The 20,156-nt window shown below is 48.4% G+C and overlaps 1 long non-coding RNA gene across 1 annotated transcript; it reads right to left on the bottom strand.

Annotated features, from left to right (window-relative positions):
- Window positions 1-1,957: 1,957 nt before the first annotated feature.
- Window positions 1,958-17,172, bottom strand: LOC119624463 (uncharacterized). The gene is made up of 4 exons (XR_005240624.2): window positions 16,815-17,172; window positions 4,573-4,699; window positions 3,759-3,808; window positions 1,958-2,553 (listed from the first exon to the last, which is right to left on the bottom strand). It is a non-coding gene; the product is annotated as an uncharacterized lncRNA (long non-coding RNA).
- Window positions 17,173-20,156: the final 2,984 nt, after the last annotated feature.

Below are 20,156 nucleotides of genomic sequence, written 5' to 3'. Positions count from 1 at the left end.
ACTAGGGAACAAGAGTAAGCACAGTACAAGTCAACCACGCTATTAGTTGGGCACCTACCATGTGTCAGGCACTGGGTTATGAGGAAGCCTCCATCTGGCACAGTTCCAGAGCAGAGAGAAATGAAGCTGGTGACCAGAGAACCCCGCGACGTCAGGGGTGCAGATGACTTAGGCATCTTCTAGAAGTGCAACTCCTCCGTTGAACAGATGGGCAACTGAAGCCCAGAGGGAGGAAGTGTCTTCCCCGATGCCACATGGCAAGTCATCCTATTCTAGCTCGCAACACTGCTTCTAAGGACGTTTCTTCTTCTTATAGGCTCCCCCTGTTTTGAAGCTGATTTTTATTCCCCCTCTTAAACAATTAAGCTTTAATACACCAAAAACAGATCATTATCTTCCTAAGGTTTAAAAAGCAAGATTACTATTTGTAACACAAGTAATTAGCTACCTTCTGGTGTTTCCTTACTCTCCTCTTCCCCAAAGGATTCTGCTTTTTTATGTTGCAGAGGGCCCAGCAGCTAGACGTGTTGGCCAAAGGTGTGGCCCTGAAGGAGGAGGCAGAGGGAGGATCGTGGGATCTAGGGAGCTGGAAATGCTCCAGGTAGGGAGGAAAGGGGACTAGGTTTGACTGTGGGGGATCTGCCTACTTGCAGAGTTCCTCTTTAGGGGTGCGGGCTTGGTTCTGACGTCACTGGACCATCCCAGCCCAGGTTGTTTCCTGGGCCACATTGCTGCTCTGGATAAAGATGGCCACTGCCTCAAGGATTTATGGGGGTGTGAATCAACTGTAACACCAGATGTGGAACCTTCCCATAGGGGATCTTTAAGGGGTCAATGAACCCTCTGTATTCAAATGAAATGTCTGGATCTTTTTTTAATTGTTTGGGAAATAGGGTCCATGGATTTCATCAGAATTTTAATGGTAAAAGGAAGATTCATTGATTTTTTTCTTGCATTTGCTTTGTTGTGAAATATAAAGAAGCATATATAAAGTGTATGTGTCTAATATAAAGAATAATGAAACAACCAGATGGAACAGATGCATAGAGCGAGGTAAGGGAGAAGGGGCGTGGAACTTCCATGTTCTCTTGGGCGCACTGCCCTCCAGGGACCTCCGTGCGTTCGGCAATCCAGAAACTCTCCAAACCCTGTCGTTCAGCGATTTTTATGGAGGCTTCATCACATAGGTGTGGTCACTTGCGTACCAACCATACAGATAGAGAAATAGGAACCTGTCAATGTCTTGGAAACCTCCTCCCGTAGGTCCTCCAGGATTGTACCTCCCCTCTCCCCCCAGAGATAACTATTATCCCAATTTTTGTAAAATTATCGTTCCCCTGGCTTTCTTTATAGTTTTCCCACCTATGAATCTATTCCAAAACAACATATTGTTTAGTCGTGCCTGGTTTTGAACTTCTAGTGAATTTATGCTATAAATATATAGGGGATCTTTTGAGATTTATTCCTGCCCACGTGTGGACCTACGGTTTTCTCTGTTTCTTTGCACCCTGGTCTTCCATCATGTAACTCAATGCAGCGCACAAGTTTCTGGACATTTGGGCTATTTCTAGGTTTTGACTATTAAGAACAATGTTCCGTGGACACGCAAGAGATTGTTTAAAGAAAATAATTGGGAGTGAGATTGTCAGGTCATGGGGTATGTGTATACTCAGTTTTACCAGACAAGCATAAATAATTAAGCTTTAATACACCAAAGCCAGATCATTCTCCTCCTAAGGTTTAAAAAGCAAGATGACTATTGGTAATCCAACCATTTTTCTCAGTGTTTCTACCTGTTTACACTCCCACCAGCATGAGAGTGCCGGTTCTTCCACATCTTCGCCACTGTTGGTATTGTTAGGTAGACTCACTTTTGCCAGTCCTGTAGGTGTGTGTATGGGCAATGTTTTTGCTAAATTTGCATTTATTTGATGATTAATAAGATCTGACACTTTTAATACATTTATTGGCCATTAGGGTGTCCTTTCTGTAAAGTACAGTTCAAGTCTATTACCCATTTTTCCATTGGGTTGTATTGTTTTTAATTTATTGATTCATAAAGGGTTTTTTGTTAAGTTTCATTTTAATGTATTCTAGAAATCAATCCTTGGCAGTTACATGAATTGCAAATATCTTCTCACACCGGGGCTTTTCTTTTGACTTGTATTCATTGCATTTCCAAAGGGTCCACGAGAGGAAAGGTTGAAAACCGTTCTTGATACAGGTCCTGTAAACAGGAAGCCATGAGCCAGAAACCTCAAATTTTTGTTAAGCTCATTGGTGTTACAACACATTGAACCAGTAATCAAGAATGTCATGTTACAAGTCAAGATCATTAGCTTCTTCTGAAGTATCAGATGATCTGTGCCTGCAGTTCCTACATAGCAGTAGCAGGTCCCATCCAAGTGGGGGCTCCAGCTGGAGACAAGGCAGGTCCTCTGATGTATCCCAGTTCCTATTGCTTCCCAGGCACTAGTGGTCCAATACCACTTGCCATCCTTGGGCTGCCTTGGTGGTTTCCTTCCACACTCCTGGTTTCATTGTGCATGTCACCTGCAGGCATTTGCATTTGCATTTTGTTAAGACCCTGCATCCCTGCATCTCATTGTACCATGCAGGGCTCTCGTCGACCCTGCATCTTTTCATACCATGCATCTCAGTGTACCATGCATCTCATCATGGTATCACTCATCTCAGCGTACCGTGCATCTCAGCGTACCTTGCAGAGCTCTCATCTTCCCTGCATCTCATCATGCCATGCATCTCAGTCTATCATGTAGGGCTCTCATCGTACCGTGCATCTCATTGTACCATGCATCTGAGCATACCATGCATCTCAGCATACCACGCATCTCAGAATACCATGCAGAGCTCTCATTGTCCCTGCATCTCATCATATCATGCAGGTCTCTATTGATGCCTATGGTTGTTATCAAAGAGATAGGAAAACACACATGGCTTTTCCTACTCACACACCACTCACTACAGAACACTTCACTTCTGCTCACCAAAATGTGTGCGGGTTTCTCCTCACTAACAACCAGTTCTCCAGGGGAAAATAGATGGGTGTCCTCTAATTCATTTCTGACACTATCTGCCTGGAGATGGCATTTTATCCCACAAGTTAAGGGCTGAGTTCCACAAGACTGCCCCCCACTCCAGATGTGAATCATGAGCTCCAGACTGTGGCCTGTGCTTCTGGCCAACCAGCCATAAAGTGGGGGTTCCTATGATTCTCTCTTCAGGTTTAATGACTTTGCTAGAGCATCACAGAACTCAGGGGAATTATTTGTGTTTACACGTTTATTACAAAGCGTATTACAAAATATACAGAAGAGCAGCCAGATGGAAGAGATGCCTAGAGCAAAGTAAGAGAGAAGGGGTGTGGAGCTTCCATGCTTTCTCTGGGGGTACCACCCTCCACAGACCTCCTTGTGTTCAGCAATCCAGAAACTCTCCGAACCCTATAGTTCTGGGATTTTTATGAAGGCATCATCGCATACGTATGGTCCCTTATTAATTCAATCCTCAGGCCCTCTCCTTCCTGGAGGATGAGGAGGGAGCTGAAAGTTCCAAGCTTCCAATTATGACCCAGTCTCTCTGGGGACCAGCCCCCATCCTGAAGTTACCCAGGATCCCAACAAGAGTCACCTAATTAGAACAAAAAATGCCCCTATCACCCAGGAAATTCCAAGGGATTAGGAACTCGGTCAGGAACTAGGGTCATAGACCAAACATTATTAGAACAAAAGACGTACCTTGCACCTCTGTTGCTCGGAACATTACAAGGGTTTTAGGAGCTCTGTGCCTGGAACCAGGGGCAGAGAACAAGTATATATTTCTTGTTACATCACATTACTGCAGTTATAATTTCTGTTGCCATGCAGATGCCTCTGACAGGGCCTCTACTTAGAGCTGATCTCACTCGCCAAGTCCTGAGCAAGAAGAAATTTCACCTTCTCTTCTGATCCAAAGATCAAAGCCTGTGAGGCCCTCACTCCTCAAAGAGGATGAGGGGAAATAAGGCCTTGGAATCGGGGCCCCTGAAAGCACTGCCATGGCAGTGCTTGGCGATGGCATTCTCTATCTGGGAGAGCTGGTGGTAATCATGAAGTCAGACAGATGTGAGCTTTGGATTGCCTTCAGAGACAGCCCATGCCCTTGATCTCCATAAGGAGAGGAAAGAGCTATCGCTAGAGATATTTGGTTTCCTGTTTATCTGGGGACAGCTTGATTTGCATCTCATTTACATCCATTTGTGCGCTGCGTCTTGAAGGTCCAAACTCTGGGTGTCTGAGATAAAATGAAATTGTGCAACCTGCTACTACTGGATTCTCATCCACGCTGGAAGGTTTGACCGGCCTGAAGCCAAGTGAAGTTCTCAGCAGCCGCCTGTCGGGTGGGTTCTTTCATACTACTCATTTCTTGAGTACTTACTGTGTACCAGCTGCTGTGCCAGTGTCTTATTTTAGGGGTAACACAATTTTATGTGGTCTAGCAACTTACTCATTTTCAGATGCAGACATGGAAACATGCCCTTCCGGTCTGGGTGTTCTTGGACAAGTGACTTACTGTTTCTGGAGTTTCAGCTTCCTGATGGGTAAAATGAGAAGAATAACGGACTTCTCTCCGAAGGTTTGTGTGAGGATGTGACTCAGTGAGCCACATGGCAGAGCACTCAGCCTGGACACCCGAAGAACTGAGATGAGAAGAAGCCAGGATTTAAAGTCAGTTTAATTGTCAGTTCTCTGGGGTCCACCATGCCTCCCACTAAAGCACTGTCTTTTGCTATTAGCCACAAGCACGGCATGCAGTTTCCCAACGCTGCTGGGTGTGCACCTCTCCTCCTGACCCCTCTCCCTGCTTCCCCAGCAAGGACACACAGGCGGCTATGGACTGCGGGGGCTCATGTATCCATCAATTTCATGGGGATGCCACTGGGGTGCTGCACTGGGCTGGGTTATTTTTTTACTGCTGGTATTAGTCACTGCCTGTCATGAGAAAAAAAGCCAGGGCAAGGTGTAAACATTCTAGCTTCTCTCAGTACTTTCTATTATTTTTCCCTCCTCTCTTTGTGAGCTGCTGTTCCATCAGGGGAGGGTTGCCCATGAAGATGTGGCTGCTGCCATTCCTGTAAACAGCTGGGATGTGTGGGACCTGCGCAACAGGCCCACAGAGTAGGGGTGTCCCCGGGGCAACCTGCGGCGGTGATGCAGGACTTCGTGAGTTGTCCTGTCAAATCTGGAGATCGGTCACATCTAGCCTTTTCTGGCCCTTACCTCTCTGCTCCCAAATTTGACCTGCCCACTCTGGTCAACTGAGTTAATCTTGGCCCTCAGAACCCACCTCACAGGCTGCACCTTCTGTGTGGAACCCTCCCAACCCTCCCAGGAGAATGCACGGGGAGAGTACACTTTGGGGGTCAGATCGCCTTTTTTTTGAGCCCTAGTTCTGCCACTCACTAGCTGTGTGACCTTGGGAACATTCTGGACTTCTCTGTGCTTATTTCTTTATCTGTAAAATAGGGATAATAATGGTACTTTGCAGGTGGTTGTGTGCATTAAATGAATACATGAATAATGCTTAGAACACTGCCTGGCTTAGAGTGAGCACTCAAGGTTGGCTATTCTTATTATGAGAGTGCAGTGGGCAGATTGCTTGAGGTCAGAAGTTCGAGACCAGCTTGGCCAACATGGTGAAATCTCATATCTACTAAAAATACAAAAATTAGCTAGGCATGGTGGCAGGTGCCTGTAATCGCAGCTACTCGGGAGGCAGAGGCATGAGAATTGCTTGAACCCAGGAGGTGGAGGTTGCAGTGAGCCAAGATCATGTCACTGCAGTCCAGCCTGGGTGACAGAGCAAGACTGTCTCAAAAAAGAAAAAAAAACTAGAGTGCAGTGGTGGGCCAGAAGCATGGGCTTTACTGGGGTTCAAATCCGAACCCCTCCACTATGTTGCCCTGCAACCTTAGGCATCTGCTTTAACCTCATGGCACCTCAGAGGCCTCATTTGGGTTGCCTACACTGAAGGGTGGTTGCAGGGCTGGCTTCATGGGTATGCAACTTGTGTAGTCACATAGGGCTGCATGCTCAGAGGGACCCTGTGCCTGGCTTAATGCTCTGCTGTTGCCATCTTGAAATCCCTAATAATTTGTTAGCAAAGGTCACTCATTTTCTTTTAGCACTAGGTCCTGCAAATCATGTCGCTGGTCCTGGGTGGGTGGGAGGGTGAGAGGAGGTGGTGTGTGTAACTCACCCCACTGTGTGGTTCCCTTCCCCTCCCGGAGGCTCCTCTGAACCCTCAGCATCTGCTGTCTCATGGGGAGCCCCGTCTGGTGTATATTCTGCCTCATGCCATCTCCTAGGCTTCCGCTTTCATAATTGAGCTCTTGTGGTTTTGCTGACTTCTCTGGGGCGTTCACTCTCTCCTGGTTAGATTGCAGGCTCCATGACGGAGATGCAGCCTCTGCATGTCTCTCTCTCTCATCTCTTGCCTTACCTGGGCTGGGCACGGGGACTCAATAACAGCTCACCTTCCCCGAGGGGTAGGGGTGACTGGTGACTCATGGAGCTATTTTTGGGGGAAACATTATGGGCTTGGGATTCTGACCTTGATTTAGGCTACTCACTGCTGTAGAACTGACCATATATTTTCTGTATATTAGGTGATTTCAAGGAAAAAACATCAGTTTTAATAGCAACAATCAAAACTGTAGAAGCCCGCATATGGTAGTATAGCCTAGTTGACGCCTGGGTTTATGGGACAGGAGGGCAAAATGCCAGCTCTCTGCTGCCTCCCAATACCCGGAGCTGGGAGTACAGAGTGGGAGGAGGAGGGGGAGGAGAGGGAGTGTGGGGGGCGCTCATCGGAGCAGGAAGAAGTCGGCCTTGACAACAACTCTTCAGATCTAACACCCTCTGTAATAGCTGATTAATCTTTGGGCTGGAATATATTCTTGATTTTAAATTCGTATTTAATGATAATTATTAGTTGTTTAATAGTTAATGCCTCCTCGTGGTTGAAACTCTTAAAGGTGCAAAAGGATATGGAATCTAAATTCTCCCTCTACTCCTGTTCTCCTTCCTGGAGGCAACCGTTATTATTGGTGTCTTGTGTGTCCTTCCAGAGACAGCTTATTTAAAGCCAAAAAAAAAAAAAAAAATTTGTATTATAGATTTGTATATTTATGTTCATGTATTTCCTCAATTTTAAGGCAAATGGTTGCATACAATGCCTGCCGTTCTATACCTTCACCTTAATTTTTCACTTAATAATATGTCTTGGAGACAATTCCTTAATAATCTAGAGTTTCTTTGTTCTTTTATAGAGCTGCAGAGTGATCTGTTATAGAGAGGCCTTCTAATTTCCAGTCCCCTATTGCTAGATGTATAGGTTATTTCCACTCTTTATTAGCATAAATCTTTAAGTTTAAATAAATCTTCTTCTTCCTCATTCACTCTTGTCAGCACTTGTTTAAAGGGGCACATGGTCTTGTTCAGTTGTAACTTCTGCTCCGTCACTGTGGCTCCGTGCTTCTTGAAGACACAGACCCTCTTCCCTTCCTCCACCTCTTCTAATACCCTCCCATCCCCCCTTCCAGAAGCCTCCAGGAGTCAACCTTGACTCTTTCATCTACCTCCACTCCTACACCCAGTACATTCACTTTACTTCCACAGCACGACCCTATATGGCTCGCTCATTCCCCATCACCATCCTCCTTCGTCCAAGGCTGCATCAAGTTGGGCTGGGACCATTGCAGTAAACTCCTCTCCTGTCATGGAAATCAGACTGGGTCATGACTCTACTTGAAGCCATGGATGGCTGCCTGGTGCTCAGGAGATAAAACCCCCAAATCCTCACCACCACCCTGTCTCATCTCCCATCACTGTCCCCCTGCTCATTTCCCTGTGACCACCTATCAAGCTCTCTTCTGTCTCCAAGCAGTTGCACAAACTGTGCCTTCTGCCTGAGCACCGTCCCCACCACAGACACCCTCCTGTTCCCCATTACTCTCACACCCCTGAAGTCTCAGCTTACACAGCACTTCCTCACTCAGGCCAGCCCTGCCTCTTGTCTGAAAGTACTGCCCATCCAAAGCTCTCATCCCCATGCCTTGTCCATTTCCTTACATCATACATCATCATGTGTAATTACATAGTTGTTTATTTGTCTGTGTAATGTTCATCTCCCCTGCTAGAATATAAACTGAGGGCAAAGATGCGTGTCTTATTCACTGTTCTGTCTCTTGTCCTTCTTAGGGGACCTGACTGGTGTTTGTCAAATGAATGAGTGTTTGTGGGCCCCTGTTCTTTGCCAGCCCTTGTGCTCAGTACTGGGCATCCAAAGTTTAATAGGACCCACTGGGTGCCCACCTAAAAAATAAAGAGGTACACCTTCTTGGCAATATGACCCAATAAAGAAGAGTTAACTCTACCACAGAGAAAGTCTGGAAGAATAAGGGACATTTCATCAGTGAGAAGGAAGAGAATGGGCATTCCAGGCAGAGGGTACAGCAACAGCAAAGATCCAGAGACATCCAAGCCCATGGTATGTTTGGAAGCTGGTGTAGACCCAGGGAGCTGGAACACAGGGTATGCAGTAAGATGGGATGAAGTGAGCTGGGAAATTTCACCGAAGTCCTACTGTGATGCTACGGTGATGGGTCAAGGAGTTCTAACATTTTTGTTGTTTTCTATTGCTCTGTATCCCCAGACTTTCCCTCAGTACTGGACATACAGTAGAAGCTCAACAAAAAATACTAGATGTAACCCAATAAGACTAGATGTTCCTTCTGCTGTTAATGAAGAGGAAACCAACAATTCTAGATTCCAAAGTGACTTTCCTTGCTTCCTCTTTTGTCAAATATTTTGGAAATTCTTTATATTAGTCAGGAGAAGCTAAGCTGTAGTAACAGAGACCCCCTTTGCAAAATCCAGTATCTTAAAGAAAAATAATTATTTCTTTTTTACAATAGTTTTGGGCAGGTAGCTCATTTAGAGTCGTGGGTTCCTTCCATCTGTTTCTCCACAATTCCCCAGAGTATTATGAACCTCTCCATGGGTGAAGCTGGGTCTCACCCATGTCCTGGTTATAGGCAGGAGGAAAGAGAAAGAGATTTAGAGGGAGGTGGGCCCACTGTCTTAAAGGCTCTGGCTTGAGTGGGGCATGCATCACTTGTGCTCACATCCCATTGGCGAGAACTTGACCTAACTGCAAAGGAGACTGTGAAGTGTAGTCTAGCTGGCCAACCAGGTGTCATAATTTGACTGCTCTAGAGGCAGGAAAGCATGGAAGTTGGTGGATGATGAGCCAGAGGAAGTCACTGTGGCAGCCTCCAGTTCACCATCATGGAGGAGCAGGTGGTCAGGTGCATGGCCTGTGCATGACTCCAGGTGCCCCATGCGTCCATCCCCCAGGGATTGAGCACTGAGCTCTGTTCACTGCCCCCAGCTGTGAGGTAGAAGATCTTGGGGTTCCCCTGACCTCGGTCTGCCTGGTTCTTCTAACAGGGCTCTCTGTGGTAGGGCCTCTCCTCAGCCTCTCTCCTGTCTTTCATTCCTGACTGGTGATGACCCTGGTCCAGACCTGGACTTGGCCCTCCTGCTCTGAGAAGAGCATTGGTCAGCAAATAAACACCCGGGGCCACATTCTAGTGGCCCATAGGGACTATGGAACTGCAGAAACTCTTTTTAAGTGCTTGAGACGTACCTTTTGTGATATAGAAACAAGCCATTAATTGCAAATCATTATTTTCCAGTGATTCTTACAATCCCCCAAAGACTATCTGGCAATATTGCAGTAGCCCAATAGGGGTCACTCTATGTACCTAAAAGTAATAAAACTGCATTTTAAAATCCTGTAATCTAAATTCAACTTTTATTGGACTTTTATTACAAATAGTATAAAATCTCATTAATATTAAAATTAATGATAGCTAATATTTATTGAGCACTTACTGTGTCAAACACTATATAACACCTCACAAGCAATCTCTCACTTAATTCTTACTACTCCGAGTGTGGAATACTGGGGGTTCCCATTTCAAATGCGGAAACTGAGGCTTAGTGAGGTTAGATGGCTTGACCAAGGTCACACAGTTAATATAGAACAAAGCCATATCCCGGTGCAATGGCTCAGGCCTGTAATCCTAGTACTTTAGGAGGCCGAAGCAGGTGGATTGCTTGAGCCCAGGAGTTCAAGACCAGCCTGGGCCACATGGTAAAACCCCATCTCTCTACAAAAATACAAAAAACAAAAAAAACCATAAAATTAGGCGGGGCATGGTGGCACACACCTGTAGTCCCAGCTACTCGGGAGGCTGAGATGGGAGAATCACCTGAGCCCCAGAGGTCGAGGCTGCAGTGAGCTATGATCGTACCACTGCACTCCAGCCTGGGCATCAGAGTGAGACTCTGTCTCCTATAAAAGAAAAATAAAAAGAGCAAAGCCAGGGTTTGACTCCTTTTCTGCCTAACTCCAGAATCTTAGTTCACCATGTAGCCTAAGCAACACGGAAGTGACTTCTACTGAAACCTGCATGGCACACCGCAGCTTCTCGATCCTTGCAACACCCCTGGTTTACCTCTATCCCCCATTTCAGCGGAGGAAACGAGGTGCAGGAGGTCAAATGCACACAGTAGAGAGCCATTCTTGTTGGCCCTCTGCTCCTGCGGAAAGCAGGGGCCACCCCTGCCCTGGAGGGACAGTTCTCCTACGTGGGTGGGCAGCCTCCTTAGACCCTTGGAAATTTCCACACTGCTTGGAAGGGAACCGATGGCCACTTTCCTTCCTGAGAGAATCCAGCAGGACCTTGCTGCCCCATGGAGACGCTGTCAGACACTCCTCCCTCTGACTCCTCCCCAGGCCTTGCCACCCTCCCCTCTCCTTACCACCCTCCCCTCCCCTTGCTGGTCCAGGGCTGAGCCTTTATCCTCATCCCGGCCCCTATCTTGCTCTTTCCTCCAGCCTCTTCAAACAGCACCTTGATCTTTGTAAATTGCTACTGAACCTGATAATGTCACCTTCTGCCTAGAAACCTTTCATGTTCCCATTACCTGCATAGTAAAGCTGCTGCCTGGCACCTGGGTCACCTAGCACGATCTGGCTTTGCCTCTTCCAGTTTTTGTCTATTACCTCATCTGCCCCATTCCCGTCAGCCCAATGGGTGCTCCCTGGCTACAGATAAAAAGAAAGAAGGTGGCGGTGGGGCCTGGAGACAAATTTGGAAAATTCTGTATTCTCCATGCCTTCTTGAAAAGTGACCATACATACATATTAGTAAAGGCTCTGAAACCGTGCAGAGCAACATGTTAAACTTTTATTCAACCTAATCGTCTCCATGTTTATTTGACCACGGAAGACACAGGAATCCACGTTAACATCCAGCACAGCAGCCACTTTGAAAATTCCCCTGTTTCCATATGGGACCACATTCCCTGCCCTTCATTTTGCCTCCCCACCCCCCAACTCTCTGACCATCTCTCCCTATTGAAGTGTTTTAAGGCCCAACACAAAAGCAACATTCCCCATGAAATCTTCCTGCTTTCACCCCAACTAGAGTGTTCTCCTCAACCTCAGCATTAGATTGGGCCTCTCCCTGAACTTGAACTGTAAAGCCAGCCAGGATGTGGGGTCGCCCATGGTCTTTTATCTTCTCCCTGAAGATTGGGTGTCTTAAGGCAAGGGATTAAATTTCAGTTCCCTCTTCATATCTCAAACAGGGCCTGCCTCATTACAGGTGCCCTGGAACAGTCATTGAACAAGAACTGGAGAAGGAGATGCAACCTATGAGAGGCAAAGGCTCCACCTTCTTCCACCCAGCCCAGCTCTGGTTCCCACAGCCACCACTGTGGAGGGTCAGCCTGGCTCCCCAGCCCCAGAGTAGCCTGGCCTGACTGGCTGATCATGGCGACAGGATGTCAGGATTCCCTGGATGCTCAAGGGCAGGGCATGGGGACTCCATTTGCCACGCTGACCGACTCAATGTGTCCAGTCTGAGTGGCCCCTGGAGAAATACATCATCTGCCATCTGCAGGCAGGCAGCCAGGCACTGACCCAGGGTCAGGCCTTCTCGCATGCAGCCGGCTGCCTCCATCCTTTTGAGCTGGGAGGTTGCTAAGAATTTGTTAAGAACCAGAAAGAACGTGTTATGGGGACCACAGGCATGTGTCAGACCCAGGTCCCAAAGCCCTGGGCTTGCAGAGCCAGGTGGGCTGTGGGAATGAGACATGGCAGGGGCAGGGTTCCTGCTGAACTAGGAGAGCACTGCCCAGCACCAGCCGGTGAAGCCCGGTGAGTTAGCGCCCAGGAAAGCCAGCCCTTCTGATTTGTATGTCAATCTCCTGCTATTGAAAAATTGGCTGAAGACGTTTTTGACACTAAAAGGTAAAGAAAACCAGGCAGCTGACTGACCTGTCCTGTGGCTGTCGGCTTGACCTTGGTGTTAGGTTAGCATCATCCCAAGCCGAGTGCACAGGCCAAGGTGTTGTGTGAGATGCAGCTCATCCGGCACATGGGGGCAGGCATTTCAAAGTCACGGTTGAGTGGATGAGTATGTGAAAGCCGCGTATCCGTCATGGATTAAGTAAACAGTGTTGAATGTCAGGAGCCATATCCGAGTTTCATTTTTACAATCGTGTCAGCATTGGGTGCAGGTTGCTCATGTTGGAGGCAGGCACGAGGTACGCACATCAGCCATATGGTAGGTGCTGCTGCGTGTTACTTGTATATGTCGGTATCAGGTGTGGGGCCTCGGTTCACATGCTCATGTAAAGCATGCCTGGCAACCAGCCTGGCACCCAGCCGCTCCTCCCAGCACCCTACTGCCCTCTCACAGGAATGGCTTCCTCTCCTTGTTAGGGCCTATCCAGGTGACATAGTAGAAGCCCTTGCCTTTCATCTCCAGTCCCATAAGGTTGGGAGCCCAAAGCACATCCTAGCACAGGGGATAAAGAGGCCCCTTTGTTGGGCACTACAGCAGCCTCCTTGGTCCCCTTCTTCAGCCCTACCTTGCCTATCCATGTGCCCTACTGACCACAACCACACTCGGCCTGAGTCACGCTCCCTAGGGAAGGGGCCTGATGTCATCGAGAGCTGGCAGAGGAGAGGCTGAGACAGGCTGCTGCTGTTACAAATGACACCTCTGCAGGCTGTGTGCGACACTGTGTGGGCCAGCTCGTCCTCCGTCTCCTCCTGTCCCTGTGGCACTGCCCTAGCAGGGCCTGCCTGCATTGCTCATTGCTCCAGGCTTTATGTTTGGAGAAGAGAGAGAGAGAGAAACTGGGGTCCAGGAAAATATGCAAGTGGGGGCTGTGCATGAGGACCACAGCTCTGCCACTTACCAGCTCTGGGAGCTTGAGCAAAGTGCTTAAGCTCTCCTTGCCTCAATTTACTGCTCTGTAAAATAGGGATGGGATTGTTGCGATGGCGAGAAGTGACCATGCCTAGCACAGGCACACAGTAGGTTCAATAGATTGATCAAATGTTCTCTTTTCTTCCTGGTGACTGGCAGGTCTGCATTCCACGAAGAGGGCAGAAAGAAGTGGGAAGACTGTGCTTCTCTCTCTCTCTCCCTGTCTTTCTCTCCCTCTCTCATTTCCTCCTCCCCTTCCCTTTCCTCAGGGCAACAGAATGCCCCATCTCTCAAAATGAGCCTGGGCCCAGGGAACTACGTTCCCAACCTGCCTCTGAAAGGCGACCCTGGAGGGCAGGTCCTCTCAGCAGGCTTGGACACCCTCTGTCCTTCCATCTTCTCCCTTTAGGTTCAGACCAAGGCTGCGCCCTCACCCGTTGCCTTTATTATAAACCTGGCGCAAGACAAGCTTCCATCTTCTGCAGGAATAAGTATGGCTGGAAAAAGCGCAGGCCAAGGAGTCAGCCCTGCACCTCCCCGGCCAGAAGCACTGCATACATTCCCGGCCTGGTGACTTCACGCATCTTTAGGGCAGGAAGAGTACCCTGGCAAGGCTGTTAGGAGGACTTGCTGAAATGACATTCTTAACGCTGCTAGTTCAGAGGCCCTTAGTCCGTGTCCTTCACTCCTATAAATGTTTCTTTTCACTCGTGCAAAGTGCAGAGGTTTTCAGGCAGCAGCTTCAGAGCCCCGGGACTCCCCTGGGGCATGGTGGCCCTCACCAGATCTTCTTCCTCCCGCAAGGTGGGGGCCTTCCCTATCTGTCTGCGAGTACCCTGGTCAGCGTGTGCGTCTTGCTCTTGTCCAATTTCCCTTCCCTTGTCCTCATCACCCCTCCCAACCCAAACCCCAACCGGGACAGTGCCAAGGTTTGCAGGGATTCTCACCCCCGCCCCCCCCCCCACCTCCTGCCCTTCCTCTCCGCTGGGAGCCCGCTGTGTCGCAGAGAAAGAGAGCAGCAGATGTTAAAGCCGTATTCCCTTCTCCCGCACTCAGCCTGCTGGGGTGTTTGATCTCCGGCTTAACAAGTTCAGCCATTTTTCTGAAACGAGTAAAAGATTCAGACAGAAAGAGGGATGGAGACAAAGAATGAGAGAGACAATGAGATAAAATGATCCAGAGACTGGGAGGAAGATAGAAGAGAAAGACAAAGCAAGGCACACAGAGAGAGAAAGAGAAAGAGAGAAACTAGAGCAGGGACCACCTTCTCTTACAATCCCAACCTGCCCCCTTCCCCCTCCCACCTCTCACCCCACCTCACGCCCTGCCTCCCAGGCCCTGATGACTGGTGTCCATCAGCCTTGTAGCCACCATGTCAACTCTGAGTGACCGTACCCTCCCTGGGGGAGGTGACAGCCTCTCTCCTGTGTGACAGGGCATCTGCTTAAGATTCAGAGGCCTCTGATACAGAGGAGGCTTCCCTCGCAAGCTGGGATGAGCAGCCCTGTGGTCCGGAGGGCTGACTGGCAGGGGACAAGTGGGCTGCCAGGGTGGAGCCGAGAACCCCTGCCTTGCTCACTCCTGGGGCTGAGCAGCCTTTCAGGAGGACCCGAGGAGCCAGCAGTGAAGCCCTCCCTCACTCAGCATTAACTCCAAATTTATTTCTTGCTCTGCCTCTCCCTCCCTTCTTCCCTCTCCCCTCCTTTGTCTTCCCAGTGTTCGATTTCCTATTTGAGAACAGTTCCAGCCTGTGCCACTGCTGAAATCCCGGCCTCGGTAACCAGTGAAGGCTGTTTTAAGCCTGTGAGTCAGAGACCAGTGCTGGTTTTTATTAAAGGCAAAAGGAAAATAATCTGATTTTAAAAAAGCAAAACACCTTCTTAAGGTTTCATGGGACATCTAACCATCTGAGATAACATCTTAAAACACTCATATACACAGGATAGCCCCTGACCCCTGCCCAGCCTCGGGTGGGAGTGTCAAACCTGCGTGGGTGATTTTTTTCCCCGGGCTAAATGTTTCTAGGTCACTTCCATCCTCCCCCACTGAGAGCTCCCATGCAGGAAACGCTAAGGATTCCACTCCAGTCCCTGAGCCTCCATAATTAATGGGATCACTGGAAACCAGCCAGAGGGATGCTGGGGGCGAGGAGGGGTCTTATCTCTTGGGATCTTATCTCTCTGGTCTCCAGGCAGAGAAGTTTCTGGCCAGATGAGGAGCTGATCTGTGCAGGCCTTCGGGCCACATCTGCTGACACCAATCCAGCTCCTTACTAGCCCGCCTGGGGCTGGCAGTCCCGGGGCCTCTTTCTCTTCCTGCCCCACCACCCGCTGGAGCTGTCTCTTTCTATAATTCTATCCTCGTCGAATCTATTAGCGTTCTCCGGCAGGCTCTGCCAAGCTCAGCTGCATCTCCTTGTCTAGTTTATATTAGAAGAGAAAGCTCTGGCGTGTTTTCCTCTCACCTGAGGAAAGAGATGCTTCTCTTTTTCAAGACACTCATAGCCTTTGATGAAGCCCAAGAAAGACTTAAATTATAATGAAATGCAGTCATATCCAGACGGGATTGCCTGGGAGTGGCTCCGGCTGCCTTGTGAAAACGGTCTTCCAGCAGAAAGGCAGCTGGGTGCAGGGGCTGCCCTGGATGCCTGTATGGGCCTGTGTGCAGCTTGTTACCTGCCTGCACCTCCTTCCTGCCTGGACTATTGCAGTAGCCTCCCAACTGGGCTTACCACATCCTATTCACCTCCCCTCCGCTGCCAATTCTTTCCTGCTCTGGTCTGATCACTTTCCTTCTCAGAGGCCTTCAGTGACTTAAATTCTCAATTTAAATGCCCCCTCCACTCCTTCACCCAGCCCTCCCAATACCTTCCAGGTGGGCTGGACTGCACCACCTCACTGACATCCCTACATACCACTGGGTCTGTAGCCCAGATTAAAAATAAAAACAAAAAACAAAACCACTTCACCCATCCTGCTTGGGATTATCATTATCTGTATATTTGAGAAAAGAAAGAAAACAGCCCATGTGGACAAAGGCCCAATGTGTGCCAGGTGCAAACGTCAACCTGCCTTAGAGTCACAAGGACCTGGGTTCAAACCCCGCTCTGCCCACTTATAGCTAAACGCCCCAGGACAAGTTTACTCCTATCTCTGAGCTTGCTTCCCTATCTGTTAAATGTGACTAATGATACCTACCTCATAGGACTGCTATGGCGATTAAGGAAGATTAAGTACTGAGCACATAGTAATTGCTCAATAAATACTAGCTGCTCTGCTTTTTTAAAAAAATTCCTCATAATCACAAAGGAATGATTGGCCTGGTTTTATGGAGGATGAGGTGGTTCCCAACCTTGGCTATGTTTTAAAAACAGCTGGTGTAATAGTCTGTTCTCATACTGCTATGAAGAAATACCTGAGACTGGGTAATTTATAAAGAAAAAGAGGTATAATGGACTTACAGTTCCACATGGCTGGGGAGGCCTCACAATCATGGAGGAAGGAGGAGCAAAGGCTCATCTTACATGGTGGCAGGCAAGAGAGCTTGTACAGGGGAACTGCCCTTTATGAAACCATCAGACCTTGTGAAACTTACTCACTGTCACAAGAATAGCACAGGAAAACCTGCCCCCGTCATTCAGTTACCTCCCACCGGGTCCCTCCCATGAGATGTGGGGATTATGGGAGCTACAATTCAAGATGAGATTTGGGTGGGGACACAGCCAACCATATCACCTGTGGAGATTTAGAAACTACACGTGCTGGGTCCCCATGGCCAGATCTCTCCTGGGGTCACAGCATCTGTCTGCACAGGACAGGAATCCCTGTACAAGGCACTGAAGAAGAAGAGGCCCAGGTGGGGCCTGGTTGCCTTGAACAAAAAGCCCAGGAGAGGGCATTTTTCAGGGGCCAAGAGATGCGTGTGGCAGGGCGGGGTGCCTGGGATTTGGAGTGAGTCCAGGGCAGCCTCACTGTTCAGCAGGGGTGGTTTGGGAGGGCTCATGGCACCATCTTGCCCTGTCCCTGGGCACACCCAGTGCAGCAAGTGCCTGTGGGGTCTGAGAAGGTAGGGAGGCTACAGGGGAAGCCAGGCTACCTTGCTTGCCCAGAAACAGGCCAGTGACCACAGCACCTGCCGTCTGGTGGGGATAGGGGAGCTCAGGAGAAGCAGGAGCTAATTGAGGTTGTCAGGAACAAAGGCGAGCTTTCCACAGTTGAGAACAGAAGGGAAAAACACCCAGAGTTAATTAACTTCCTGCAATATGGCTGGTGCCTCAGGTCTTACAGCTGCCTGGGGTCTCACTCTGCCTTCCAAGAGAAGCAGATCATGGTGACCAAAAGAAAAACACCCTCAGACAGGCAGGGCAGCCCTTCTTTTTGCTACTCATGTGCTCATTAATTCATTCAGTTATCAATCAACAAATCCATAGCAAATGCCAGGCTCTGTGCTGAGGACTAGAAACAGCACAACACAGAGGCATCCTCATGGAGCTCAAAATCATTCATTCACTTCCTCTTTCAACCAGCACACAGCAAACAGTTCTCAAGTGGGTCCGTTGCGCTGCCTTCAATTGCTTTATTTATTAATATTTTCTTCAGTGCTTTCATCCTGCCCTTCTCCTAGATCTGCCTTCTTGCCTCCAGTTCTTCCTCCTCCATTCCTACCCTCAGCTGAAGGCCTTACTCGAGTTTACTTGGAAAATAGAAGCAATTGGAAGAGATCTTCCACCAGCTCCCCAGGTACCCACTTCCAGTGCTTGTACCTGCAACATCCTCTGTCTTCTCTCCCATTGATGAAATGGACTGCTCATGCGCCTAAGGCAGCCCTTCCTTTGACCTGAGCTCCAGGTCCCATCCACTTTAGCTCCCTGGAGCACAGTGTCCAGAGATTTCCTCTGCTTTATCCTGTGTTGCAAATTTTCCCTCTTTATTTGGTCATTCCCGTCAGCATACAAACGTGCTGTTGTTTCTCCCTTTCTAGAAAGTTATAAAACATCTCTTGGCGCTCTATCTCTGCCAGCACTACTCCATTTCCTTTTACTTCTTTATAGCAAAACACCTGCAAGCAGTTGTCTCTGCGGGCTGTCTCCAGTTCTTCTTCCGCTCTGTTTTAATTCCACTCCAGCCAGCTTTCATCTCTGTAGTTCCATTAGACCTGCTCTTACCAAGGACACCAAAGATCTCTAAGGCACCGAGAGCCACTCCTCAGTGCTAGTCTTACTTGACCCAGCTGTAGCATTTCACAGATTGATCACCACCTCCTTTTTAAATCACTCTTCCCTTGGTTCCCAGACACCACCCTCCCCTAGTTTTCTTCCCGCCTCACTGGTCACAGGTTTCAGCCTCCTTTGTTGGGTCCCCTTCTTCAATCTCTCACCTTTTTTTTTCCTTTGTGAGACAGAGTCTTACATTGTCACCTGGGCTGGAGTGCAGTGGTGTGATCTAGGCACACTGCAACCTCTACCTTCTGGGTTCAAGCAATTCTCCTGCCTCAGCCTCCTGAGTAGCTGGGATTACAGGTGCCTGCCACTGTATCCAGCTAATTTTTTGTATTTTTAGTAGAGACAGAGTTTCACTATGTTGGCCAGGCTGATCTCGAACTCCTGACCTCATGATCCACCCACCTCGGCCTCCCAAAGTGCTGGGATTACAGGCATGAGCCACCACACCCCACCTCAATCTCTTAATGTTGACGTGTCCTTTGCAAAGGTTGATCCTTGAGCCTGTTTATCCATTCTCACAGTTTTAAATATTGTCTCTATGCTGACAACCAAATTCATATCTGCAGCTCAGACCTTGCCACAAACTCCAGACTCAAATATCCAACTATCTCACCATCACCTCTTCTTAGTTGGCATCTGATATGGTCTGGCTCTGTGTCTCCACTAAAATCTCATCTTGAATTGTAATCCAAATTGTAATTCCCATGTGTTGGGGGAGTGACCTCATGGGAAGTGACTGGATCATGGGGGTGGTTCCTCCATGCTGTTCTAATGAGAGTGAGTGAATTCTCACGATGGTTCTCCCCTTCGCTCTGTACTTCTCTCTCCTGCCGCCTTGTGAAGAAGCATGAGTTTGCTTCCCCTTCTGCCATTTATTGTAAGTTTCCTGAGGCTTCCCCAGCCATGTGGAACTGTGAGTCAATTAAACGTCTTTCCTTTATAGTTACACAGTCCCAGGTAGTATCTTTATAGCAGTGTGAAAATGGACTAATACAGTATCTCAAACTCAACATGTCCAAAACTCAGTTCCTGTCTTTCCCCTGTAATTCTGCTCTACCTGTATCCTTCTCCAACTCAGTTAATGGCAACTCCATCTTTGCAATTGCTTAGACTAAAACACCTCACTGTTATCTGGGACTCCTCCCTTTTTTATCACATTCCACATATATTAGGAAATTCTAATGACCCAATCTTCAAAATGTGCCCAGGATTCCACTAATCCTCCCCATCTCCACCTCTGCTACCTGATCCAAGCCAGTGTCTCCCATCTGGATTCCTGCAGTTGCCTCCTCACTGGTCTCCATAAGGCAGCTAATGTTCTTCTGTTACATCAGCCTCTCTGCTCAAAACCATCCCTCCAATGGCTTTCATGTTGGTCAGAAGAACAGTGCCCATGAGGTCATCTGTGATCCAAGTCCCACCACTGCTTGGACTTCCTTCCGCCTTCTCTTCCCCATGCTCAATTCTTTCCAGGCATGCTCCTTCCTATGGGCTTTTATACTTGCTGTTTTCCTCTCCCTGGGACACTTCATGCTGATACCTACATGGCTTTTTCTGTGGACACCTTCATGTCTTTGCTCA

Source organism: Chlorocebus sabaeus, chromosome 1 (genome assembly GCF_047675955.1).
Source record: "Chlorocebus sabaeus isolate Y175 chromosome 1, mChlSab1.0.hap1, whole genome shotgun sequence".
NCBI classification, from domain to species: Eukaryota; Metazoa; Chordata; class Mammalia; order Primates; family Cercopithecidae; genus Chlorocebus; species Chlorocebus sabaeus.
Note: the sequence above shows the minus strand (reverse complement) of the source record. Positions and strands in the feature narration are given on the sequence as shown.